The 26705-nt window shown below is 49.9% G+C and overlaps 1 long non-coding RNA gene across 1 annotated transcript; it reads right to left on the reverse strand.

Annotated features, from left to right (window-relative positions):
* Nucleotides 1-10566: 10566 nt before the first annotated feature.
* Nucleotides 10567-25435, reverse strand: LOC106992934 (uncharacterized). The gene is made up of 3 exons (XR_001439072.3): nt 25263-25435; nt 15764-15830; nt 10567-11494 (listed from the first exon to the last, which is right to left on the reverse strand). It is a non-coding gene; the product is annotated as an uncharacterized LOC106992934 (long non-coding RNA).
* Between the last annotated feature and the right edge of the window lie 1270 nt (nt 25436-26705).

A 26705-nucleotide genomic window follows, 5' to 3' on the forward strand; every position in this document is an offset into this window, starting at 1 on the left:
CAAACTCGGGCAGTCTCTGACCTTCAGTGAGGACTCGGGAGTCTGCGGGGACTCTGTCCAGGAGGCACACAGGGAGCTTGGCCTAGAAGGCCAGAAATGGGGGCTCCAAGTCTGGCCCTGCTCCTGCCCGTGAGGGACCTTGGGTAGTTCACAGCCTGTCTAAGCCTCATTGGTGACATGCGCACTATAACTATTGCTATTATCAGAATTATTCTCATCAGTGGAGAGCCTTCTGGGGAGCCCTGCTCAGGCATCTGGGCTCCTCCTGGCTTCTGTGGGCAGGACCACCCCTGACACCCCTGCCTACAGCAGGGCTTCTCAGCCTTGGCACTGGTGACATTTTGAGCTAGAGGCTTCTTTGTTTTGGAGGCTGTCCTGTGCATTTCAGGAAGCAGAATCCCCAGCTTCTACCCATTAGATGCCAGTAGCACCACATCATGACAACCAAAATCCTCTCAAGACTTTGCCAAAGGTGCCCCTTGTTGAGAGCCATGGGTCTAAAGGGAAGACAGGTGAAGATGAGCCACAGGACAGATGAGCCAAGGGGCTGCACTGGCAGATCCTGGGGTGGGTCCCTTCATCTCTCCCAGGTCCTGTTTCCTGCTTCTTATCATGGGAAACAGAACTCTGAGCCTCCAAGACAGAAGGAGAGCTGCTGTTTGGAACCTGGAAGCTGTTTTAAGTCGGGTTGGGTGGGCTGGGGAAACACTGACTATCCCATCAGGAGAGCACTAGGAGGGAGGCGTGTGATCAGGGACACCTGCGTGCTTTGCCCCTACACGTAGCTCCACCTCAACCCTGGTGCTCCTCTCGTCTTCATTTCAGTTCAGATCCTTGCAGTTTTCCTCTGTACTATGCTGTTTCATAATGACATGCCTTTGTACATTCTATTTCCTCTGCCTAGAGAAATTTACGTGCCTTGTCAATCTGTTGATCTCTTACTCATTCTTCAAAATCCAACCTAGGAACCATCTCCTCTGTGAAACCATCCCTCACCTCCCTGATTGAGTGAATTGTTCCCTTCATGGACCTTGTCTCTTGCCCTTCTCTCTAGAACGCCTGGCCTCAAGCAATCTTCCCGCCTCAGTGTCTCAAAGTGCTGGAATTACAGGCATGAGCCATCATGCCCAGCCCTGCCCTTCTCTCAGTAAGGTTTTATTGCCTGTCTATTCTACTAGACTCAGAATTCCTGGAGGGAAGTTCCTTGAGTTCAGTGACACTTAGCACAGAGCCAGGCATGCCGATCGGACCAATCAATATTTGTCGAGTTGAACATAATTCAGAGGCAGAAGGAGATTCAACCCATTAGGAAGGCCAACGCCTCTGCCAAGGTAGGCTCTGAATGCCCTTTCTCACCGCAGGAACTTGTAGGACACCCCAATATAAACTAACGTAGAAACCACAACAAGCTGTTCATGGGGCACCAGCTGGTCCCAAAAGTGGAATTCTAGAACCTTAAAATTGCAAGGGGGCTCTGAGAGCCAACCTTCTTTACAGGCAAGGAATCTGAGGCCCAAAGAAGTGACAGACTCTGCTGTAGCACACCCAGGTAGTTAGTGACTCAACTGGAACAAGAACGTAGGTCCCTGCAATCCCAGCTTGGGGCTTAGGCTGCCTCAGAAAGCAAGCTGGGCCAGGAGCCGTGGCTCATGCGTGTAATCCCAGCACTTTGGGAGGCCGAGGTGGGTGGATCACCTGAGGTCAGGAATTCGAGATCAGCCTGGCCAACATAGTGAAACCCCATCTATACTAAAAATACAAAAATCAGCTAGGCATGGTGGTGGGCACCTGTAATCCCAGTTACTTGGGAGGCTGAGGTAGGAGAATCTCTGGAACTCGGGAGGTAGAGGTTGCAGTGAGCCAAGATCGCGCCATTGCACTCCAGCCTGGGTGACAAGAGCAAAATTCCGTCTCAAAAACACAAAAAACAAAACAAAAAAAACCCTGACCCCTCCAAGGTGTAGCCCTGACTCTGAGGAGCTACGAGGTAGGAATCAGCCTCACACATGTGCACAGTGGGAACAACAGCACCTGCTTTGAAGGAGTCGGTAAATGTTACGAGGCACAATGGCAGCACACAGTAGGTCTTCATTAAGGCGAGGGCCCCCCGCCACCCCCAATTCCTGCTCCTCCTGGGAAGGTGCCAGCACTGAGGGCCGTTGTACAGTTCAGAATCAGGAAGTTTGTCACAGGCGAGGAGCCAGGGTTTACAACAGGAACTGCTGTTTCCTGAGAACTCAGTGTTCCCAGAGGCCAGCCCTCCCCTCCTCTCTCTGCTTAGAGCCCATCCACCCCCACTCCATCCCTACACAGAGTCACCCATTACTGTATGTTCAATGTGTGCTTTCAAATTTGCAGCCCCAGCCGCAACTTCCCTCCCGAGGACCCGGCCCACATTCCTCCCGGCCAGCTGGACTTTGGCCTTGGCTACCACATCCTCACCCTAAAGACCGAAGGCCTGAAACCAGGCTCTGGTCTGCTATGGAACACATAGGCGGTTTGTCAGGAGCTGCTTCTAGCCCTTCCTTGCTACCCTGGGATCACTAGACTTGTCTATAGAACATGAAAGGATTGGATCTGAGTCTAGGGGTTTTGTTAGCTCCATGGGGCACAAGACGTAGCTGTCTCTCTGTGCTCCTCCTCCCCATAATCTGCCCTCCGACCTCCAGCTTCTTGTCTTTCTTGGACTTGTCACCCTTACAAAATTAAATGCTTTTAGGGTCAGTGACCACATGCCAGGGAAGTGGGTCTTTCAACTGCAAACTCCCAAGGGCCAAAGACACAACCTTTTTATCTCCAAAGGCTCAAGGACACCGCCCACTCTCCTGTTTCTTTCTTTCTCTTCTTTTAAAATTTCTTTTCTTTTTTCAGTCGCTGCCACTGTCCACTCCAGGGGTCATGGTGAGATGGAGATGGCTTTAGATGCATATTCCATCAGAGGACTCAGAAGAACTCAAATCTTTCCTAACCTCTCAATCCTTCACAGAAAAATGTAAAGCAAAGTAATAGGATACCCTGTTGCCAGCTGGGGCTTTGACCCCCCTGCCCCAACCTAGGAAGCAATGCTGGGGCCACCTTTCTCCTCAGCCTGTCAGGCCCCATAGCCTTGCACCAAAGAACCTCTTTCTCCTACGGCCACACCTGAGTCTTAGGTGAGCAAAGGCTAGCACCAAGAAGCAGCAGGTGCCTCGATGTGTGGGCCTTTGTGGTCCAGGTGGCCTGCCAGGGAACAGACTTAGGATCACACTGTCTGAATGGGAGTGGACTTGCAGCAAGCAACGAAGAAGGTGCAAGAAAGAGATGTCTCGGGCTACTTGGAAGCAGGTGGGGGAGGAACTTCGACAGAGAAACACATGCTGTAAGGGAGAGCAGCCCCTGGGCTTTCCCTCCCTGCACTCTGCAAAGTGGATGAGGGCTGGGGAACCAGCCCCAGGCTCAGCAGTGCCCTGGCAGAGCCAGAAAGGGGCCATGCCCATGTACACTGGGGTTTTTAAACAGGCACAGTGACCCCACCCACTAGTGCAGTGACCCAGTTGACCTCTGAGTTGGCCCAGGAAGCCAGTGAGAAGGTACAGAGAGACTTTTTTTTTCCTGCAGAAGGCCACAGCAGTACTCCCTGCCCCAATGGGCCTGGCTTGCTTCCATGGGGTGACTTTGAAGGCTGTTCTCCTTTACCAGGTTCCCCCAAATCTTGATGGAGAATCAGGTAGCAGACAAAATATGTCACAGATGTAGGAGGTTGGGGGTTCTGCAGACCCCACCTTCTTTCCTTAGAGAAGGCCCAGGATGCCTGGTGACCTCTGAATCCTGGCATTGTGTCCTAATTTGTGATGCCCCCTTCCCACACCTCAGAGTATTCCTGATTCCCACAAATTCCTCAAAAAAATGACTTACATAAAACAAATTTGCAAGCAGTTGGCATAGTGAAAAAGTGTGGACTCTGGATTCAGATCTGGGTTGCAGTTTCCACTTTCCTGATATGTAGCAGTGAGACCCTGGACAGGTTCCTAGCTCCCACAGCCTGCGTTTGCTCATCCCAGGGGATGGGGATGTTATCTTCCTGGTGGTTGTAAGGATCACTGTGGAGACAACCTGTAGAGTGTCCAGGTTGCTCTGTGAGATGCTCCGTAAGTGGTAATGAGCAGTTACTTCAGACTTAAAAAGGAACTCAGATAGTAGTAATAAAAACCAGCGCAGGGAAAGTACACATTTTATGCCAGACACTAAGCTAAGGACTTAAATCTAATCTTATTTAACACTCAGAATAGCTCTATGGGGTAGATACTATCTATTATGAACTGAGTGTTTCTGTTCCTGAAAATTCATGTTGAAGCCCTAACCCCCAACGTGGTGGTATGGGAGGCGGGGCCTCGGGAGGTGATTGGGTCATGAAGGTGGAGCCCTCGTGAACGGGATTAGTGCCCTTATAAATGGAGGCCAGAGGTCTAGCTAGTTCTTTTTCCACTGTGTGAAGACACAGAGAAGTTGGCAGTCTGCAACCTGGAAGAGGCCCTCGCCAGAACCTGCCCATGCATGAAACACCCTGATCTCGAACTTCTAGCCTCCTGAACTGTGAACAATAAATGCTTGTTGTATAAACCACCCAGCCGATGGTAGTCTGTTATGGCAACCTGAAATACTATTTCCATTTTACAAAAGGAATTTGGGACACAGAGAGGTAAGGAACTGGTTCAAGAGCAGAACCAAGACTTGAACCCAGAGATACTGACTCCAGAGTGGCCATTTTAGGAAGAGGTAGCAAGAAGGGGCAGAAATGAAGTTGGAGAACTAATCAAACATGGCCCAGAAGTTTGTCTGTTCTTAAGGATGGGATCCCCACTGAAACATCTGGTACAGATCTCATTTGGGAGGAAGCTCCAGGCAGGTAGCCCACCCCTATCCCCCGTGTTTGCAGACCTTGCTCTCTGAGCCATCCCAGGTGGGTTTTGGGTGGAGGGAGTGGTCTCTCCTGTCTTTTGGGGTCGCTGTTGAAAGAGATCATTAACCTCTCACCCAACTCTGATATATCCCAGGCAGCTCAGACCCAGCTAGTGTGGGAGGGGGTGGGGGCAGGGCCTGGCATCCCTCAGAATGTGGAGGGAAAGGTCTTCAGTAGCACACATGCTGGGAGTTTGAGCCAGCAGCTGTGATGGCAGCACTGCTGACTTGCAAAAGACATCTGTTGGCATGCAGGCGTTGTGAAGGAAAGCTTGTAATTGCAGCTATAAATCAAGTGCGGACAGAAGAAAAACTGTCAACCTCCTTGGAGTTATTTTGTAGAGAAGAGTAGAAAGATGCAGCTGTGATGTGATAGCTGGGCTGGCTGGATGTTGGCAGAGGAAGGACTCCTGGGGCCGTGGTGGAGGAGGGGGTCCCCTACCTCAGAAAGCATTGCTGTGCCCTTCACTTTCAGGATGACAAAGCAGCTGGACTCCCAGAGGAAGAGGCCTCTTCACCATGGGGGCTGTCCTGGGAACAGCTGTGAACTCAGCCCAGTTTATCTTTAGCATCCTTGTTCTCTTTCTGGATTTGAGTTCTGGCTCTGTCACTTATAGCTCTGTGCCCTTTGGCAAGTCACTTAAAGAAAATAACTCTATGTATTGAGTTCCCGCTGTCTGTTAGCTCCTGGGGTTGGTCTTCTCAGCTGGAGTTTACCTTCTTGCTCACTAACAGAGACTGATTTCATTCGGGCTTCCACCTTCTCCCAGCCAGCCTCGGGCTTTAGCCCAGCTGGGGCCATCTCTAGCCCCTGAAGGTGGATCCCAATTGGTTCGAGCCAGTGAGAACCGTTCCACTTTTCTTACCTGTGACTGACTTAGGCATGGGCTTGTGACCCAATCCTGGCCAGTGAGAAGTCTGTAAGGGGTACTTTGGGAAGGTTTCTCATTTTATTCTCCTGAGATGCCCTGGATATTGTGCATGGAACCACTATAGGCATCCCGCCGCCAGCCTGAAGCTCACAGCAGCACTGAGGATAGCACCTGGGGCCTTGATGACGCCACTGAGCTTGTTCCTTTTCTGGAGCAAGGCTACCTGTGGTTTCTTGTTATAGGAGATAATAAATTTCTTATTGGTTAAGCCTCTTTGAGTTGGGTTTTCTGTTGATGGCAGTTAAAAACATCCCTACTGTGCCGGGCGCGGTGGCTCACGCCTGTAATCCCAGCACTTTGGGAGGCCGAGGCGGGCGGATCACAAGGTCAGGAGATCGAGACCACGGTGAAACCCCGTCTCTACTAAAAATACAAAAAATTAGCCGGGCGCGGTTGTGGGCGCCTGTAGTCCCAGCTACTCGGGAGGCTGAGGCAGGAGAATGGCGTGAACCCGGGAGGCGGAGCTTGCAGTGAGCCAAGATCGCGCCACTGCACTCCAGCCTGGGCGACAGAGCGAGACTCCGTCTCAAAAAAAAAAAAAAAAAAAAAAAAAAAAAAAAAAAAAAACATCCCTACTGCTTCTTGCCTCACTGAAAAAGGGGCAGGAAAAACATGTTCTCTCTCCCACATTAGAGGATCCCATAGCTGGGTGGCTTGGTTTCTGAGGTGTCATTCTCTTATAGCTTTCACATAGCAAGCTGTCCCTGCCACCACTCAGGGTGCAAACACATCCCTTTGATGGCAAGATGGGTGGGCTCATGTAACAGCCATTTTGCCCTCCCAACATGCAGCCTGTTTTGCTGGATAAGGCCCATTGTGGCAGGTCTGTTCTCTCAGGCAGATGAAATGATCTGAGGAAGTGTTTGTCGCATAAATGTCTCTCACTGCTTGTTTTATGAGTTACTGGGTATGATGAGATATGTTACATGCAAGCTTGTGTTGGACAACATCGATGAATTATTAAGTATCCACTATCTAGTTTTGCCTTGGAATGTCTTGTGCTCCCTGAATATAAGATGAGGACTACAAACTCCACTGATCCCTGCCGGATATCTCTGACTTACTCATAATGAATGATGGGGACACTGCCCCATCTGGGACTCTCCCAGCTCAGCTTTTGCCTGAGGGAGGAGCTGATTAATACGGGACTGATTAATGAGGGATACTTTCTGGTGTCAAAAAGAGGAAGATTAAAGGTCTATACCTTCTCCCTCTCCCCTCCACCCACTTCCAAGCCAGACAGCTGAGACCACTGAGATGCTTGTCCCATGTCCACCTCTGAGATGCTGAGTGGGAGGAGTGCAGCTGTGGTCAGAAAAAGTCCATTTCTGCCTAAGAGGACTCACAGCTTGCATCCCTTATTTGATAAACGCATCCTAAACAAGTAGGCTTTTGTTAAAACCCTGGAGGTCAAAGAATTCAAGCCAACAGCTCCCAGAGAGGATTAGGAAGACTGAAAATGGCCTGTCCCCACTGCTGTCCACAATTAATTCCTTCTAGGGAGCTCTATAAGTCCTAGGCTGAATATGGGAGTTGTGGATGCCCTGGGGAGGTCAGGGCTACAGGAGCTCTGAGTCCAGCTAAGCCCCAGTGGGGAAAGAAAAATCTGCTCACTTCAGGGCCAGCCTCATCAGCTTGCAGACAGAAGTGGACCTCAGCCAGGAGAAGTCAGGGAGCTCTTTTGGACTTCACATGACCAGTCCTGTCGTCCTCATGAGGGCTTCATGTTGCTTAAGAAAATCGATCTTGTTTTCCTACAGGCAGTGGGTTCTTTCCCTGCTACCTTTAGCTAGAAGGAAACTCAGACCAGCAACTCAGACAGCAGCCTCTGGAATCTGCCTAGGTTCAAATCCTGGCTGCACCGTGACTATCTGCGTGTCCCTGGACTTTATGTGGCCACTCTGCAACTCGGCTTCTTGTCTGTGCAATGTGGAGATCACAGCATCCCTCATGGAGTGGCCAGGAGGGTGAAAGAAGGTGGCACAGAAGCCCATTCGGATCTGGCGCATAGTTGTGAGCTCCCATGTGGGTCTCACAAAGCTGGGCTGTCTCCCAGGGCTTGGTGACCTAGTTGCTTTGAGGTTTATCTGCCCCCACCCCATCTGTGAAACACACCTGCGTGCCTTGTGCTCGGAGCCCATTCCTGACTCTCATTCCGCCCTCATATGGGCTTTGTGAGAGGGTGGTCCTGTGTTAATGTTTCCATTTGAGCAATTTCCAGAGGTTAAGAAGGTTTGGGAGCAGCTGAGCATGTGTCCCCATAGCAACCCTGTGAAAGGGGGATGGGTATGTATTTAGAACCCCCCATGTGGTCCTGCCTGCAGTCCCCATGAGAATAGAGAACAGGCAGCACCTCCTAGTCTGCAAAACTAAGGTGTGGAGGGCCAGGGGCTGAGCAGGGAGGGGCCGACAGGGAGGATGAGCTGGTGGACAGTCCTGGGGCACCAGAGCAAGGGCTCCAGCCGCAGACAGGGAGAGGGAGAAGGACTGGGGCAGGCAGCTCACAGCCTCACCAGTCTCATCCAGTAGAGAGGAAACTCACATACCTGTGAACCTAAGGCAAGAATACCGGGCAACAGATGTCACAAATGATGTCTCCCCAGGACTCTGGAGAAGAAGCGAGGGGTGAGGGATATTAGGACAGCTCCCCAAGCTTTTACTCTTCTCAGAGCTGGGCCCTGGGTGCTTGGACCCATGTTGAGACGGAGTCCGGAGCTGGAGGAAGCACCCATCATACCCAGAAGGTCACGCTCTTGGTCTATCGTTTATCATGAGAGAACCTAGGGGTGAAGGGCACAGGAGACCCGGATATCTCTTCTCTGATGGAGCTTCAGCAGTTCAAAGGTGCTGCCTGCCCCCGTCTACCACCAGTCTGCCCCAACAGCCTCCCTGCCCCCAAGCTAGAGTAAGCTGTTTCGTTTGAAAAGTCTGCCTCTGGACTGGCTCTTTTTAGTCTAAAACAACACGACCATATCTGAAATAAATAAATAAATAAATAAAATAAAAGCTTGGGGTAAACAAATCAGCTGCAGTCCTACCAACCCTTGTCCTTGTTCCCTTTTTCTCCCAATCTTGGTCCAGGTGCTGGCCTGCCTTTACCATGCTGTTCTATGTCCTATTTGTGTCAGGAGCCTGGGTCACCCATCTGAAGATACGTTACCTCGGCTCCACATCCCTCCCAGGTGTGCGAACACCCGTGTCTCTCCACGTTCGTCACCCTGCTCTGGACCTGGGAGGCTGGCCTGTCTTGAATGTACCCACTCACACCCCTGCCCTCTGGCCTTGGTGGCGTTTGGCCAGAGGGGAGCCCCAGCCAGAGACAATAAGGAGGAAGGAAGGAGGTTTGGGGATTCACTGTATCTGCTCGCTAGGGCTGCCATAACAGCATACCACAGGCTCAGGGGCTTAAACAACAGAAATGGATTCCTTTCGGTTCTGCCTTCTCCCTGTGTCCTCACACAGTCTCTCCTCTGTGTGTGTGTGTGACCCCGGTGTCTCTTAATATGTCTGGATTACCTCTTCTTCCAATGACACCAGTCAGATTGGATGAGGGCCTCAAATTTTAACTTAATCATTTCTGTCTAAGCTCATTTTCAAACATGGTCACATTGTAAATTACTGGGGGGCTACGGCTTCCACATATGGATTTTGGGGGAACAATTCAGCATAACATCACCTCCCTCCTTCCTCTTTGTGCCGTCACTGAGGGCCGGCTGTGTCCCATGACAGAAGGTCACAGCTTTGTCAGGCAGCGCCCCAGCTCCCTTAACCCCACTGCTTTCTCTCTTTCCCCACCTGCCCCCAGCCAGGTGGAATTAACGGTGCTGAGCTTTACCACCTCTGAGGACTGCATGACCGACCGCATCTGGTTTCCCCCAAGCCCGCCCACACCATTGTAAAATGGTCCCTCTGTAACCCTGCTCACTCATCCACTCTGAGTGGTGCTGTCTCCTGCTGGCCCTGCCTGACACCTGGGTATGTTAGCCCTCCAGGCTGCTCTGAGGATTTCCATGAGGTGGGGCTGGGGGCCACTCCCAGTTCAGCTCTCCCTCGCTAGGAGATTCTGCCCTGGTCGCTTACTAAAGGCATGAGGATCAAGAGGGGCACGACCTTATGTGATAATAGAGCAAATGACTAAAACACAACGTCCCGCACCTCCAAGACTCTGGCGTGAGGAATCCTCTGTGCACAGACACCCGCTCGATGCCTGGATGTCCTACTGGGCAGCTCCTGTCTCCTCCAGCAGCCAGCCCCAACTCTCTCAAATTCCTGCTATTTCTTTTCATTTAATAGCCATCCCCCCACCGTCCCCTTCACATTTTGTGTTTCCTTTTATCCCGTCAGGGCCATTCCCTGGGGGCTTCACATTTCACACCAAAGAGGCCTCCTGGTACTGGGCCAAACAGATGCTCTCTATGGCAGACTCCACACCATCTTGTAAACCAACGATTCTCCTCCTTCCGCATTACGGCCTCTTTTTACCTCATATTCTACCATGACCCTCTTTCCATGTGTTGTGTAGTCTATGACATTTGGAAGAGGTAGCCTGCCTTTGTTTATCTGATCAGGCACCCTGTTGTTGGATATCTATGGCATTTATACTTTGTTAAACACATTTTTAGATCCAATTCCTCCTTTCTTCATTTCCCAGTTCTCAGGCATCGTGTATGGTTAAAATTAGGAGATGCTCAAAGTATGATTTCACAAATCACATGGTTTATTGCCCTACAAAGATGATATTTGTCCTAGGTTCACAATGCTTAAGGAGGGGGAGAGCAACATGAACAAATCTCACAGGGAATGCTCTGGGTAGACGGGGTGTATTAGTCACAGAGTGACTGAGTTCCAAAGTTACTAAAGTCTACTTGCTCAATTAGGATGCAAGCAGGCCTCGGTGGAGAGCGAAGGCTCATTAAAGTGTGGCGTGTCTCTTTTATAAGAGCAGCTCTTGGGAGAGAAGCCGTCCAACACAACGGAGATTCACAAAGACACATACGGTCTGTCAATGCTAGAGGGCGGCACCAGTGTTGGCAGGCGAGGCTTCCAAGTTCAAAGGCTAGCAGGGTGGGGCCCTGTTGAAGAGAGGCTGACAGAGTGTAGCTTGCCACAGCCCAAGCTCTCAAAGTGTCTGTCAAACACTTAGGTTTTCACATAGTTTGAAGTTCAGTGGTTGAGGTTGGTAGCTCATGCATACAATCTGATAAGGTGTGATGTCACATTCTTGATGGGGGAAGGATTACACTCCAAGTTCTTGTCATAGAAAAACATGTCACTCACGTAGCAAGCTATGTTTGCATTTGGAATCATTTCCAAGCTCCATAATGTCAGGAATGCTGCAGTGGTCTGTGTATGTGGTTTCAGTCACCTTCCACATAGAAAGCTTTGACTTCCCCTGAGTTAATTTGAGCCGATGGTTATAGGTGGTTCTTGCTCAGGACCGTCGTTCAGAGGGACTCATGGAGACCAGAGATGCTCTCTTAAGACCTTGGAGCTCATCCGAAAGGGAACACCTCATGGGCCTGCTGAATGTGAAGTCCATGCTGAAGGAACCACGACAGGAGGAGCTGCGTCCCCAAACATTCTGATAGCTGCTCCTTGCTTTCCAGGCATTTCTGGGTAACATCCTACAACGTATGCAACAAGAAAATGAGCAATGAGAAGCCTTGTTGTGTTGAGCCTGACAAAGACCGAATTCCCCAAAGTCTGGCACAAACACCAATCACGTGGCATCCTCTCAAAAAAAGTGTTGAGTGGTCAAGGAAGTTTGGAAAACACTTTACCCACCATTAACGCATTTAGTGAAGTCTCAGAATCATGCATAAACTTTTTTTTTTGAGACAGAGTCTCACTCTGTCACCCAGGCTGGAGTACAATGGTGTGATCTCGGCTCACTGCAACCTCCGCCTCCTGTTCAACCAATTCTCCCACCTCAGGCTCCTGAGTAGCTGGGATTACAGGCATGTGCCACCACACTCAGCTAATTTTTGGTTTTGTTTTTGTTTTTGAGACAGAGTCTTGTTCTGTTGCCCAGGCTGGAGTGCAGTGGTGCAGTCTCGGCTCACTGCAACATCTTCCTCTTGGGTTCAAGCGATTCTCCTGCCTCAGCCTTCTGAGTAGCTGGGATTACAGGTGTGCACTACTATGCCCAGCTAATTTTTGTATTTTTAGTAGAGACAGGGTTTCACTACGTTTTCCAGGCTGGTCTTGAACTCCTGACCTCATGTGATTCGCCTGCCTCAGCCTCCCAAAGTGCTGGGATGATAGGTGTGAGCCACTGAGCCCGGCCAATTTTTGTATTTTTAATAGAGATGGGGTTTTGCCATGTTGGCGAAGCTGGTCTCGAACTCCTGGCCTCAAGTGATCTGCCTGTTTTGGCCTCCCAAAGTTAAATATATTCATTTTAAAAATCCAATATTTCCCAAACTTATTAGACTTTTTAATGTATATAAAACACCAATTAACACCTCACAAAGCTCAAGATTCATGGAATAGACTTTAGCAAACATTGCCCTAAGACCCTAGAAGGCTCTTCTGAATAAAAAGAGAAAAACACGATTATCAAAGATGGTCCTTGCTTTATAATAATCCTTTGAAAATTGTTGATACAGATATGAGAGTTAACTAGAGTGTTGGATTAATGAGGCCACCCTCATCCTTCAGTTGGGCTAATCAGTGGTAGCCCTGCAGTATAGAGTAACACAGGAGAAAATACTAATTAGGTCAAGGAAGGCTTAAAGTCTTGAGCGACAGGTTTCATTTTTACTGCTACACAAATAAAGACGACATTGGGAATATTTGGGACCTACTGTGACTCTTTTGAGAGAAAGTCAACAAGAAAGACTCGTAGTCTTCTCCAGACTTTTCCTTACCACCGTTTTTGAAGGCTGGCTCCTGAACTGGGGACAGGACAGGGGCTATGTTCTTAGATTCCCATCTAATAGGTCACCTGGCACTGTCATGCTTAGGCAGTGCAGAGGCAGCCTGGAGTGCAGGCTCACCTTTCCAATTCTATTTATTTATTTGTTTATTTATTTATTTATTTATTTATTTATTTATTTATTTTTGAGACAGAGTCTGTCTCTGTTGCCCAGGCTGGAGTGCAGTGGCAAGATCTCAGTTCACTGCAACCTCCACCTCTTGGGTTCAACCGATTCTCCTGCCTCAGCCTCCCAAGTAGCAGCTGGGACTACAGGCACCCACCATCATACCCAACTAATTTTTTGTATTTTCAGTAGAGATGTAGTTTCACCATGTTGGCCAGGCTGATCTCGAACTCCTGACCTCAAGTGATATACGCGCCTCGGCCTCCCAAAGTGCTGGGATTACAGGGTGAACCACCGCGTCTGGCTCCAATTTTCTTTTATTCTTTTTTTTTTGAGGGGGGTGGTGGGGGGACGGAGTCTCGCTCTGTCGCCCAGGCTGGAGTGCAGTGGCGTGATCTCGGCTCGCTGCAAGCTCTGCCTCCTGGGTTCACGCCATTCTCCTGCCTCAGCCTCCCGTGTAGCTGGGACTACCGGCACCCGCCACCATGCCCGGCTAATTTTTTGTATTTTTAGTAGAGACGGGTTTCACTGTGTTAGCCAGGGTGGTCTCAATCTCCTGACCTCGTGATCCGCCCGCCTCAGCCTCCCAAAGTGCTGGGATTACAGGCGTGAGCCACTGCGCCCGGCCTGGTTCCAATTTTCTTCAGAATGAAGGTGTGTGAAGCAGATTGTCCCAACTCTGTGCTATTTTAGTGCCTGCATTGCTTGAGATGGTTTTCCCAGGTGCGAAACAGGACACAGCAGGGTCACAAGCACTGCAACCTACCTCCTTCCCTACCCTCCTACTCCCACCCTCATCCCTAGTTCCAGCCTTTCCCCGAGGTCAGGACCCTGCGGAGAGAGGCTGGTGAGGGTATTCAAGCTGTAGCTCCTGGAGGCAGAGGCTCAGGAACCACTAACTTCCCATCAACCCTGGAGCTGCAGCAGGGAGGTATTGACTGCTGCTAACAAGGGACTCACCTTAGAGAGACGGAGAGAAAAGGGAGGGGAGTAGGTGAGATACGAGGTCTGAAACAAAAAGGTCAAGAACTGGGGGTGTGTGGCTGGCCCGGGCACCCTGTTCATGCATTTCCAGGAGAGACAGCTTCCCACTGCAGCAATCCCTCAGTCACGGGTGGAAAGGCTGCCTGGCCGTGGGTGCTCAAGGATAGGCTTTTGAGTCACCTAGTAGGACTCCTCGCCCATGGGGCTGACCTTGTGCACACGGGCTTCCTTGTGAAGATGCTCGTTTAGCTGCAGGGAGTCGCACGGATGTGCAGGTGTCTCCGGTTCACAGCTGCAGAGTGAGAGGCAGGGGACAGCAGCAGCCCCAAGGAGGAGGGTTGCAAAGAAATCAGAGGAGGAGAGAAGGTGCTCACAGCCAACAGGGTCTACACAGAGAGATAATGCGGCTTTTGGAGAGGGGCAGGGAGAGGGCACAATACTCTCAAGCCCGGTGGCATTATTCGAAGGACCTCATAAGAATAACAATAAAAACAATAATAAGAACCATGACAATGATAATGAGAACAATAACAAAATAATCATAATAGCTTCTGCCTCATTCATTTATTCAAGTAATATTTGTGGAGTCCCTACTGGGTGCCAGGCATATGCTGGGCACCCAGCATACAGGGAGGCAAGGTCCCTACCCTCCTGGCACTTACAGTCCAATGTGGAATCCAGTGAGCTTGCAAGGATTATACATAATCATGCACCATAATGGTGGTGACATTTATGAGACAGCCTCCCTGAAAGGACTGTGCTCTTCACCCGCGCTGCCTCGCTGAATCCCCACAACGAATCTCTGTGGCTAGTGCTTTTACAATTCTGTTTTGTAGTGGAAGAAGTGGAGGCTCAGGGACATGAAACCCCTTTCCTTCAGACATAAAGCCAGTATGTGACAGTGTGGACAGATATGGCCCGGAGTTACCAGCCCCCTTTCGGCAGCTCTTGGAGGGGAGGCTAAGTTCTCACACAGAGGTGAGGAGAGCAGAACATGCCTGTGGAGGTCGGCAGGTCATGGGACAGGTAGTGCCAGGCATCAAGCGGCCACACACAGAAGCCAGGCCCAGGCTCCAGGAATCTGGGGGTGAGGCTAAGACCATGGGGATGAATTGTGTCCAGGATGCTTTCGGCCTCCTTCTCTCACCTCCCCTTGGTGCTCAGGACCTGTTGTCTGCACCTCCACCCAAACTCCAGTAGATCCCCCCTGAACTGTGGACTGACACGAGGGTTTTCCTGCCAGGGGGATTTGCATTCCACAGGAGATGCCTGAAGACCTTGTACACTGGTAAGCCAGAGAATGTTGGGTGTGACTGAAGTCTGGAAGTAGGAACCTGCTGGGCATTTGGGGTGGGGGGAGGGCAACCTGGTGGGGCAGGGTCCATGTGCATTGGGGAGAGAGAGAGGAAGATTGAAGGAAGGTTGGGAATAACCTTAAGTGCCAGCATGAAGCCCTTGACTTTATCCTTTTGCCAGCGGAGCCATGGATGGCGTAGGCTGGACGTCCTGACAGCAGATCACTGGTACAATCCAGCTGGAGGCCTTGGGCCTCTAGGCCGGGCATGGCGTGGGAAAGCTGGGTTGGTGTTGGAGGGCTCTGGGCTGCCTGTAGGTGAATCCAAGGGCCTTCTCCTTGGAGGGGCCCACTCGCTCCCAAAGCCTGGCCCACTTCCCAAGCTGCCCCCTTGTCAGCTCTGTGTAGCCGCCAGGCTTCCCTGCAGGGATTTGCTTTTCGCAAATAACAGAAAAGGGAGAAAAAAAATCTCAAGCTCCCGGGACAGCGATAACTGGTTGTATCTGAAATTCAAGGGATTGACTAATAGCCCTCTAAGGATCAGGGTGACGTCAACACCTTGAATTACTCACCTGGTGTAAAATGGCCCCAGTCTCTCCAGCCCAGCAGCTGCTCATCATTGCTGCACAGTGGATTCATCTGAGGAACCAAAATACGTAGATAGATAGATAGATAGATAGATAGATGCCTGGGCCCCATCTCCAGAGATCTCGATTGATTGGTCTGGGGTGCAGCTGGGATTGGGGTTTTAGCCTGTGCACAGGGCTGAGGACCATGGCCTCGCAGACTTCTGCAGCGTGGTAGTCGGAGATGCCACCGAGGTTGGTCACAGTTCTTTCAAATCAAGGTACTTCCTGGAGGCCTCAGGGGCTGATTCTTGCTATATGAAGTGATTGTATTATTATGGTTCCTGAAATGCCCTGAGGTCCTGGGAGGAGAGTTCTGGATTCTCACCAGAACATTCTGAGACCTGACCTGAAAGGGCCCTGTCCTCAGCCTCCTGCCCTCTCCTCTCCATCATGACTATTCTTTCCTGCCCTGACGTGGGATCCTTACTCCGTTTTGCCTCCCAAACCATTTATTTTGGACAATCATTAAAGATAAATGTTTAAAAAGTCATCTAAGAAAACATGTGTATCCCACTGGAAATTTCAGGGCAGTGAGTCATCACCCTCCTGGTCCCCCTCAAATTCCCATCTCTTATGTAAGGCTGAGTCATTTTTCTGTGAGGTCCGTGCATTACAGAAAAAAATTGGAAGGCTCTCAAGATGAGTGAGTGTGTGTGTGTGCGCGGGGGGGGCAGGATTGATTCATGTTATTTGCAGCTTTAGGGGACTGGTGGTATCCCTGAGTTAATATCAGAGATACCTCGTCCCCTGCACTCATTCTTTTTCTCTCTACTTCAATTTCCATCCAGTGATGTTTTTGCTCCAGAGTGCAAATGCAAGCCTTTGTCATCCTGCTGTCCCAGCTCAGGACCACTGTCTGTCATGGGGCCTGAGGACAGGCAGGCCCATTGAGAGGGTGCTCCACTCCCCAGCGTGCACACCCTGAGCAGGCCCCAGAGCCTGAGAGGTGGATGAACTATGTCTTCGGGTCTAGCTTCCAGGTCTGGGTTCTGGTTATTTCTGATTTTCTCAGAAAAACACAGAGGCTATAGAGCAGGGTCCAGGAGAATAAAGAATTGCAGGTATTTCAAGGGAGCAAACTGAGGGAGCCCATTCTCTAGAGGAATGAGGTTGTTCTTTGGGAGTTTGACCATAAAATTGACACATAGAAATCAAAGCAGACAGAGGCCAAGCCATGCTAAAAAGAGACAGAATGGGACCCAGGCCTGTGGGACCCACATATCTAAAGGAAAAGATGCTGGTCAGAAGGGGTCAGGTCTGCAGCAGAGAAGTAGAAAAGAGCCAGTCCTAGGCACACGGCCACATCCACATCCCACACTGCCTGGGAACAGGGAGTCCAGTGTCCCCATTGGCAATGGCATGTCTCTGTTGGGGGGGTGCATGCCTCCCACTTTTGTAGCCTGAGATTTTCAATCATTTGCACTCAGTAAGGAAAGGTCCTGGTTCTGAGCCCAGAAGTCCAGGCCTGGTTCCTTAAGCACTGTGCCTACAGGAAAGGGAGGGACTGAATGTAGGGACGAGAGAGAGCAGCCAGCTGCTTGCCTCTTTTCTTGTGAATGAACAAATCCACTGTATTAGTCCGTTTTCATGCTGCTGATAAAGATGTACCTGAGAATGGGTATTCACAAAGGAAATTCACAAAGGAAAGAGGTTTAATGGACTTAACAGTTCCACATGGCTGGGGAAGCCTCACAATCATGGTGGAAGGCGAGGAGGAGCAAGTCACATCTTATGTGGATGGCAGCAGGCAAAGAGAGCTTGTGCAGGGAAACTCCCATTTTTAAAACCACCAGATCTCGTGAGATTCATTCACTATCATGAGAACAGTGCAGGAAAGAACTGCCCCCATAATTCAATCACCTCCCACCGGGTTCCTCCCACGACACATGGGAATTGTGGAAGTTACAATTAAAGATGAGATTTGGGTAAGGACACAGCCAAACCGTATCATCCTTCTGGTTTGATACCGTGTGAGCTGATGTTGCATGAATTTCTCCCTTCGTCACCATGAGATCACCTCTCATGGATGAAACATAATCAGGAGAGAACCTGGAGGGGGTGAGGCCATCAGGTGAATACCATTCCATGGGATCCACTGGCCTCCCCAGAGGTGTCCTTGGCTTCGCCAGAGGCCTCACCCCTTTCTTCTAACTTCCCGAGCTGTGCTGTCCAATATGGGGGTGGCCACTGGCCCCATGTGGTTGTCAAGCACTTGAAATGTGGTCAGTCTAAATTGGCATGTGGTACACAGGTCAAATACATATAGAATTCTGAAGACTTGGTGTGAAAAAAAAATGAAGACTATCTCATTAATAATTATCTATACTGATTGTACATTGAAATAATATTGTGAATATACTGGGTCAAATAAACAATATTATTAAAATTAATCTCACCTGTTTCTTTTTACCTTTGATCCTACCCAAAGGCCTGCCAGAATGAAAATAAAGAACAAAGACAACAAAAAAACAGCCGACAGTGACAGGACCTTGTGAGCCTGATCAGGTGGGTGAGTGGTCACTGCACTCAACATTGTACTGGGCGAATAGTGTCCCTCTACAACTCATGTCCACCTGGAACCTCAGCATGCAACTTTATTTGGAAATAGGGTCTTTGCAGACGTAATTAGATAAGATTTTACTGGGTTTGGCTGATTATAAATCCAATATCTGTTCTCCAAGGCCACATAAAGACACAGAGACACACGCGGGAGGAAGAAGGCCATGTGGTAATGAAGGCAGAGGTGGGAATGATGCAGCTACAAGCCAGGGAAAGCCAGGGATTGCCAGCACCAACCCAAGCTGGGAGGAGGCATGGAGGGGTGCTTCCTGTAAACAAAAAAGTATCTGAGTCAGATATCAATCAATCAATGTAGAGGTTTATTTTGCCAAGGTTAAGGGCACACGCCCAGGAGACAGGTCTGTGCCTTTCTCCAAGGATGATTCTGAGGACCTCAGAAAAGGAGGTCCTCAGAGAAAAGCAGGCTCGAGGGGAAAGAGGTCACATAACTGAATCCATATGTTGCAAGAGAAAAGTAGGTAGGGGAATGGCCAATTATGTATTCCTTTCGAGTTCACTGTAAGATAAGGTGAACATTCAGTAGCTACTGTGGAGGTATTTTACTTTTTATCTGTCGCTATCTGCTCAGGAAAAAAAAAAAAAGAAGGCAGCCTCTTCTATGACTCAGCTTTCAGCTTAATATGTTTTTCTTTTGGCAGGGTGAATTAGAGTCCCAAGTTCGTTCGTTCCTTCCTTTCTTTCTTTCTTTCTTTCTTTCTTTCTTTCTTTCTTTCTTTCTTTCTTTCTTTCTTTCTTTCTTTCTTTCTCTTTCTCTTTCTTTCTCTCTCTCTTTCTCTCTCTCTTTCTCTCTTTCTTTCTTTCTTTCTTTCTTTCTTTCTTTCTTTCTTTCTTTCTTTCTTTCTTTCTTTCTTTCTTTCTTTCTTTCTTTCTTTCTTTCTTTCTTTCTTTCTTTCTTTCTTTTTTGAGACGGAGTCTCGCTCTGTTGCCCAGGCTGGAGTGCAGTGGCCGGATCTCAGCTCACTGCAAGCTCCGCCTCCCGGGTTCACGCCATTCTCCTGCCTCAGCCTCCCGAGTAGCTGGGACTACAGGCGCCCACCACCTCGCCCGGCTATTTTTTTGTATTTTTTTAGTAGAGACGGGGTTTCACCGTGTTAGCCAGGATGGTCTCGATCTCCTGACCTCGTGATCCACCCGTCTCGGCCTCCCAAAGTGCTGGGATTACAGGCTTGAGCCACCGAGCCCGGCCCTTTCTTTCTTTCTCTTTCTTTCTTTCTTTCTTTCTTTCTTTCTTTCTTTCTTTCTTTCTTTCTTTCTTTCTTTCTTTCATTCTTGCTTGCTTCCTTTTTTTTTTTTTTTTCTTTTTCAGGGTCTCACTCTGTCACCCAGGCTAGAGTGCAGTGGTGCAATCTCAGCTCACTGCAGTCTCAACCTTCTGGGCTCAAGTGATCCTCCCAACTCAGACTCCTAAGTAACCGGGATCACAGGTGCATACCACCACACCCAGCTAATTTTTGTATTTTTCATAGAGACAGGGTTTTGCTATGTTCCCCAGGCTGGTCTTGAACTCTTGAGCTCAAGCGATCCCCCTGCCTCGGCCTCCCAGAGTGTTGGGATTACATGCATGAGCCACCATGCCCGGCCTGGGCTCCCAAGTTTTTACTTTGCTTTCACATTCCCTGGAGTCTTCAGAGGGAGCATGGCTCTGTTGACACCATGATTTCTGACTTTTGGCCTCCAGAATTGTGGGACAATACATATCTGTTGTTTAAAGCCACCCAGTTTGTGATAATTACAGCAGCCCTAGGAAGCAATACATTTAGTATGGAAAAACAATGTGAAATTTCTCATTAGTAACTTTTTATATGAATTAAATGATTGATTTGATAATATTCATTTGGGTTAATATAAATATATTGGGTTAAATAAAATATAGTATTAAAACGAATCTCACTTTTTTTTTTACTTCTTACGAAATTATGGTGATTAAAAAACACTAGGTTGCATGGGTGACTCATTTGTGGCTTGCCGTATATTTCTATTAGACAACGCTGTTCTAGAGTGTACCAAACAAGGGACTCTGAGGTCCCTGTGTGTGAGACCCTGTGCCTCTTCCTCTGGAGAAGAGATAGTGGAGAAGCTTTTAAAACAGAAGCCCTGGCAAGGCACAGTGGCTCACACCTGTAATCCTAGTACCCAGGCCAAGGTGGGTGGATCACTTGAAGTCAGGAGTTCAAGACCAGCCTGGCCAACATGGTGAAACCTCATCTCTACTATAAATACAAAAATTAGCTGGGCATGGTGGCAGGCGCCTGTAATCCAAGCTACTCGGGAGGCTGAGGCAGGAGAATCGCTTGAACCCAAAGGCAGAGGCTGCAGTGAGCTGAGATCACGCCACTGCACTCCAGCTTGGGTGACAGAGTGAGACTCTGTTTCAAAATAAATAAATAAATACATAAAAACATAAACAAACAAACAAAACAGAAGCCACACAAAGGCAGGAAAGGTTTCTCCACAAAGTCCAGCAGCAGTGTCCCCAAACACGAGGAAATATCAACATTTCAGCCTGAGGTGAGACCTGCAGGAGAATGGAAGTCCCTGGATAGGCTGGGACGAGGAGTCAGGAAAAGTCTTCCATTATGAGTGGGATAAGCCATTATGAGCCGCATTATGTGCAGCTCCTGGCCAGGGTGGGCTCTGCCTTTGAGGACAATCACAGTGCCCCAAAAGGGAACCCTGTGCAGAGAAGGCTAGGGTAGGTGGAAGGCCAGACGGCCACAGGGAATGCTCCTGTCTCCTTTGAGGAGGGCTGGAGCTAGAGCCCCACACCTGCTACACTTTCAAAGTCAGCAACCCACAGCCGGGCCAAGGTTCTAGAATCCTGCCGGCATGCCTTTGCTGGCCGTAGGCTGTGTGGGAGTGGGGTCTTGGGGTTACCCAAAGAATTCATTGGCTGTGGAGTTGGGGGTGTGGGGATGGAAGGTGGAGAGAGGGAAGCCACCTGGCTTAGCCAGACCTGACTCATGTTTTCCTTGGCTAGAGCTGGGATGCCTTTCAAGGTTTCTGTCCCAAGATAGCATGACTGAGCTGGGCAGCGGCTGGATGCTGTATTTCACTGCTTGTCCAGGCTGAGAGGGAAACCAAAGATGGTCCCAGAATGTGCGTGGCATGAAGGTCTCCCTTGGCGCTCGAGATCCCGGCAGGAGCTATTAGATTGCCTTTGGAGGTGGGAGTTCAATGGGATAGGAGTTGGATGGGGATCTGACCCAGGACCCCAAAACAGCCCTCACTTTTATGAGGGCCCTGGGATGCAGAGAAGCAGGCCAGTCTGGTTCTTTTTCAGGGATCGGAGGAAGCCCGGAAGTGACCTTGAGACCACTCTCAGGAGGCCCTGTCAGAAGAGCCCCTCCCTCTCTGCATAGAGGTAGCACTGGTTTTACTGTTGTGGTTACTGTTATATGGCTTCCCTGAAAACACCCAGACAGGTTTAAGAGCACAGCTCACCCCAATTCCCCCATGCAAGTCATCTGTACCTAACCGAGCCACTCTGTGTTTGCTTTGAGGGATACCTGGTTGCTTTTTCTGAAATCCCTTCTCCAGGAAACTGGTCCCAGCTCAAATGCCAGCTCGTTCCAGGAAGACTAATACAGCAAGTTATTTTTTTCTATAGATATTTACTGAGTGCCGCAAAGCCACGTGCCAGACCTCATCTAGGGACCAGGGCGTAGCAGTGAACAGCGCTTCATGAAACTCCATCCCATTCTCCCTTTCTGGGTATAAATAAAGGAGTCCTCAGGGGGTGGGGTGGTACCTGCAAGGAGGCTGCTCAGGGAGCACGTGTTCTGACCAGTGAACAACTGGCTGGACCAAGGGGTCAGGCTCTGGTGGTGGCGTTGGACCCTGACTCAGCACTGTGTCAAAGCAACGGCGAGAGGTCCCTGCCTGCGTGTTCATCGGCGGCAGGGTCTGGATGCCTCAGCCTGCTCTCAGCAAGGAGCCCGCTTCCCTCCCTGGGCCCAGCTCCAGTTCTCAGACTTTCTCCGTCTGCTTCTTGTCTCTGTCTCCAGTGTTTAGAAAATGTCATCTTGAGCAGTCAGGGCTGTGAACAGCCGTGGAAACAAGGAGAGGCTTGCAGCAAGGGAACAGGGGTCCTACCAGGGCCTGGCTTAGAGCACAAAGCTGGTCAGAGCTGGAGGGGCCCTTGGAGACCAGCCTCTCCTGCCAGATACCTGCCTGTTCCCTCCCCGACCCCCACCTCACCTTGGGGAATTGGAGATTTGCAGTTTTGAAAGGTGGGGGAGAGAATGAAACTTTTTCTCCATCCCCAAACTTCCTCCCACCAGCACTAAGTCAAGGGATATCCACTCTGTTTTACTTGATCAGAACAAGAAGATCGATTGGATCTGCTTAGGAAGACAAACCTCCCACGCTGTCCAGTCCACTCCTGCTGGGGACAGAAGACCTGCGGGCAGCCCTGGCTCTGAGACTTGCCCTTTCTCGGGGCAGCACAGGTTTCAAAGACGGGGTGCCCTGGGGTGAGGGACAGAGACCCCCAACCTGCTTTCCCTAACATTCCAGGAGAACCCAAATCACTGGCTCTTCCAGTCTCTTGGCCACTTTCCAGTTCCATGAGGATTAAAAGGAAGAAGTGGACTTTAACTCCAGCGATGGGACTGTGGATAGACTGAGGGTGGGAGTGCCCTGAGACCCACGGAGTCCGCCAGCCGGTTAGTCATAGACAAACACCTCCCCCTTGACTTAGGTGTGTACCTAGTGGGGGCAGAGCCGAGAGATAGATGTTTTCTCCAAATCTTTCCAGCCTTATGACTCTTATAATTAGACCTGGAAAAACATCTTTTCCTTTCTTCATTTTTTTTTTTTTTAAAGACCAGATTGTCTCAAACACAAAGTGATCATTTGGGCCTTTGAAAAGCAAAAGAAAGAGAGAGATGACCTTTTGGAAACAATGCTTTATTTCCACATTCTGCTCCCCTACCCGCTGCCTTCATGCCCTTCTCCCCCTCTCCCCCACGGCCCCCGAAAATGCCCTGCTGCTGTGGCTCTGACTCAAGAGGAGATGGAAGATGACACCCCTGGGTTTCAAAGGCGTTTCCAACAAGGGCTCAGTTTCTTGCAAAGCCTCTGAGAAAACCTTGGCCAATCTCCTGGCTCCCTGCTGCTAGCCTCGAAACTGAGGCTGCTCTGCCTGTCAGGAAGCCTATAAATCCCCAAGTCCGCAGGAAGCTGCACTCTGGAGCTCTCCCCATTGCCATTGCTCAGATACCTGGCTGCAGGCCCTGGGCCGACTTCAACCAGTCTAGAAGCTGGTGTAAATAAGCACATTTATCTCAGACAGACCTCATTTTCTGACGAAGTGGATCCCCTCGGGGACACTAGCAATCAAAAAGTCAGTTGTTCCCTATGGGACCACAGCTCTTCCCCACTTGACAGCTGATATTTAATTGATGGCTGCTGTCCTCCATAAGAATATCACATGCTGTTCTTAGAGTTCCAGCAAAATGATAACTCCTTTGTCCCCAAGGCAGGGGAGCAGTGGCTCTCCTCATATCTATCTAACCTGGGGTAAATATATATTAGGGTAACTGCCTATGTATCATTGATCAAAAATTCCAATATGTTGCTGCCCTTCTTGAAACTAGAACCAAGCACAGTTTGCAGACAGGAGTTCCTGGGAGTTGAGCAATCTGGGAGAGTTGTATTACTCAGAAATGTTTCAAGTCTGGGAGAAAAAAACAGGAATCTTAGTCTTAGAGAGAAAGATCTGGAAAAACATCAGCCTGGAAGCCTCAAAGATGTGAGACGTCAGCATTAGAAGGACAGAAGTCAGCAGTCAGGGTGGAATTCAGAGCCTCACCAAGGCCATCATGCAGCAAGATGTGGGGCAGACAGAGCTAGGTAGCTCCTCGGACGCTGAGCAGAGTGGCAGGCAGAAGGGAGCAGGAACATCCTAGGAAGGTCCAGGCTGCTCTGGGGAGCTCTGACAGAGAGGGGCTGTCCGACAGCCTGGCTGCCCAGATGCCTATGTTTCAGCCTAGTCCCACTCCTCAGTGGCTATCTGACCTCAGGCGAGTCCCTTGGTCTCTGTGCTTACTTCCTTACCTGTGGCAGGAGATGGAGATGCTCAAGTAAATGACAGAAACACGAAGGTCATGAACGATACACAAGGCAGGAGCCAACCGAGAAGGGCCGGGACCACCAGCCAAGTCTCACCAGCTGAGTTCCATCTCAGGCCCTGGAGGCAGCAGCATTTACAACCACAAAGCAGCATAAATGTGGCCAGCCAGAGGCCTTCTGCCCCTGGGGTGGGTCTCAGGAGCTCTTGCTGTACTGATGTTGCCCTAAGAGATCCTGGCTGGGCCTCTCCCCCTCACCCCACTCCTTCCTGCTCGTGTGTTTGGGATTAACATTCATCCCTTGAACTTTTTCATTTTTCTACTGAGATGGAAACTTGGCCAGTGACCAGGCCTGGTTGTGCTCGCAGTACGGCTGGGCTCAAGCCAAACTCACAGTAATTGTAATCATATGCGAGGTGCCAGCTCACTGGGCGCCAGGGCTGGGGGAGGCGCAGGGTTGCCAGGCAGTGAGAAGGTGAGGGAAGGGCGCTGGGCTGGGCGCCAGGCCCTGAGCCAGTGTGCAGACGGTATGGCCTTGGACTCCTGCCCTCACCTCTGTGAGCCTTGATTTCCTTGTTAATAAAATAAAGGGATTGGCTTATAGGAACTCTAAGGCCCCTGTCCATGCTGTGGGAATTCAGGATATTGTGGGATTTGGACCAGATCTCATGTACTGCCTTTAATCCCTACAACTCCGGCTTGGCCTTTCCTATCCACATAGAGGGACTGTGACCAGAGTGTCACGTAGGAGGGTTCCAGGTTCCCACCCCTGCCCTCCCTTATCAACCTACCTGCTTTCTCACAGGACACAGAGCAAGGAGGGGCACTCCGAGTCAGCAGGAACTGCAAGTGTCACTGTCCCAGGAAGGCAAGCACGGGAGTAGCAGAAGGACTAGGATACCAAGGTGAGATGGGGATGCTTTGAGCTCCCGAAGATTATCCAAGACAGCCTTCACCAGCTACCCTGGGGTTCAAGGGCAAACCTAATTCCCATTCCCCATGAGCCCAGGGCTGGGGCTGCCCTTCTGCTTGAGTCCACCCACTCTCCAGGGAACCACTGCTCTGCATTGCTGGGGCAGCCCAAAGAATTCTTCACTCCGTGGGTTTCTATGTCTTCTGTTCACACTGCAATCTCAAAAGCCTGAGAATAAAGAACAGGCAAAGGGCTGTGAACGGTTGTTACCTGGCTAATTACTGTTGCCCAAGAGCAAGGGTAACCTTGTAAAGCACCGTCTGAGGAGAGGTTATGAGAAGTTTCTCCAACTTTCCAGAACCCTTGGAGTTTCTCTCTCCTCTCTCCCTTTCTACTTCAAATAAGTCTGCTCGCCTCTTCCTTTGTCCATCTCCGTCATGTCCTCCCCTGCTGCTTTTCTCTTTCCTCTTATGCCTGCTTCTCCCTATCTATTAAGAGAAGCAGAGTAGAATGATCTAGCAGAAAGAGAATGGCTTGGGAGTCAGGCAACCTTGACCTCTTTAGCCTCAGGCTTCTAATCTATGAAACTGGGAAAATGACAGTCTAACATCAGCACTGCCGAGAAGATTGAACAGGATGTTTCCCCCACATCATTTTATGTAGCTTCTTTATCTGTGCCAGTGTGTCAGTCAGAGTTTGGTCATAATACTGGAAGCTGCTCTAGATATTCCAAATACACAGGGTTTTCATACAAGGGATTTAGAGGCATTCATAATGGACAGAAGGGCTGAATTAGGGAAGATCAGGGAAGCCACTGTCAGACCTCACAGAATCAGGAAGTGCCAGATTGCAGAGAAGGCATGGAGATCATCTCAATTGCCTGTAGCACCAAAGCAGAAAGCAGACAGCGTGCAGGAGCTTGTCTGAAAGCTGCCGTCTACCACGCATCTGCCCAGGCCAATTCAGAGAAGGACTTTCTCTCGCCTTCAGCTTCTGACGCTTGTGCAAGTGCATCTTACTGCCAGAATCTAACTTACAACCATGCTGGAAAGGAATGCTGGGGAATAGAGATCCCTGGATTTCCCTACTCCGGGAGGCAGAGGACAGGCAGAGGGGAAGTAGAGGCCTGCCGAGCCTGGCAGCATCCCCCGTCATCAGGGCATAGTCTCCTGGTCCACTCAACCCAATGGCCCTTCCCACTTCCTCGGCTGCATTTGGCAGGAACAAAGGGTTCATATGCCATTGTGTTCTGGGAAGACGGGTAAGGGCATAGGAACAGAGAAGAAATAGAAGAGTTATTTTACAACTTGTGGAGACGTGA

Source organism: Macaca mulatta, chromosome 13 (genome assembly GCF_049350105.2).
Source record: "Macaca mulatta isolate MMU2019108-1 chromosome 13, T2T-MMU8v2.0, whole genome shotgun sequence".
NCBI lineage: Eukaryota > Metazoa > Chordata > Mammalia > Primates > Cercopithecidae > Macaca > Macaca mulatta.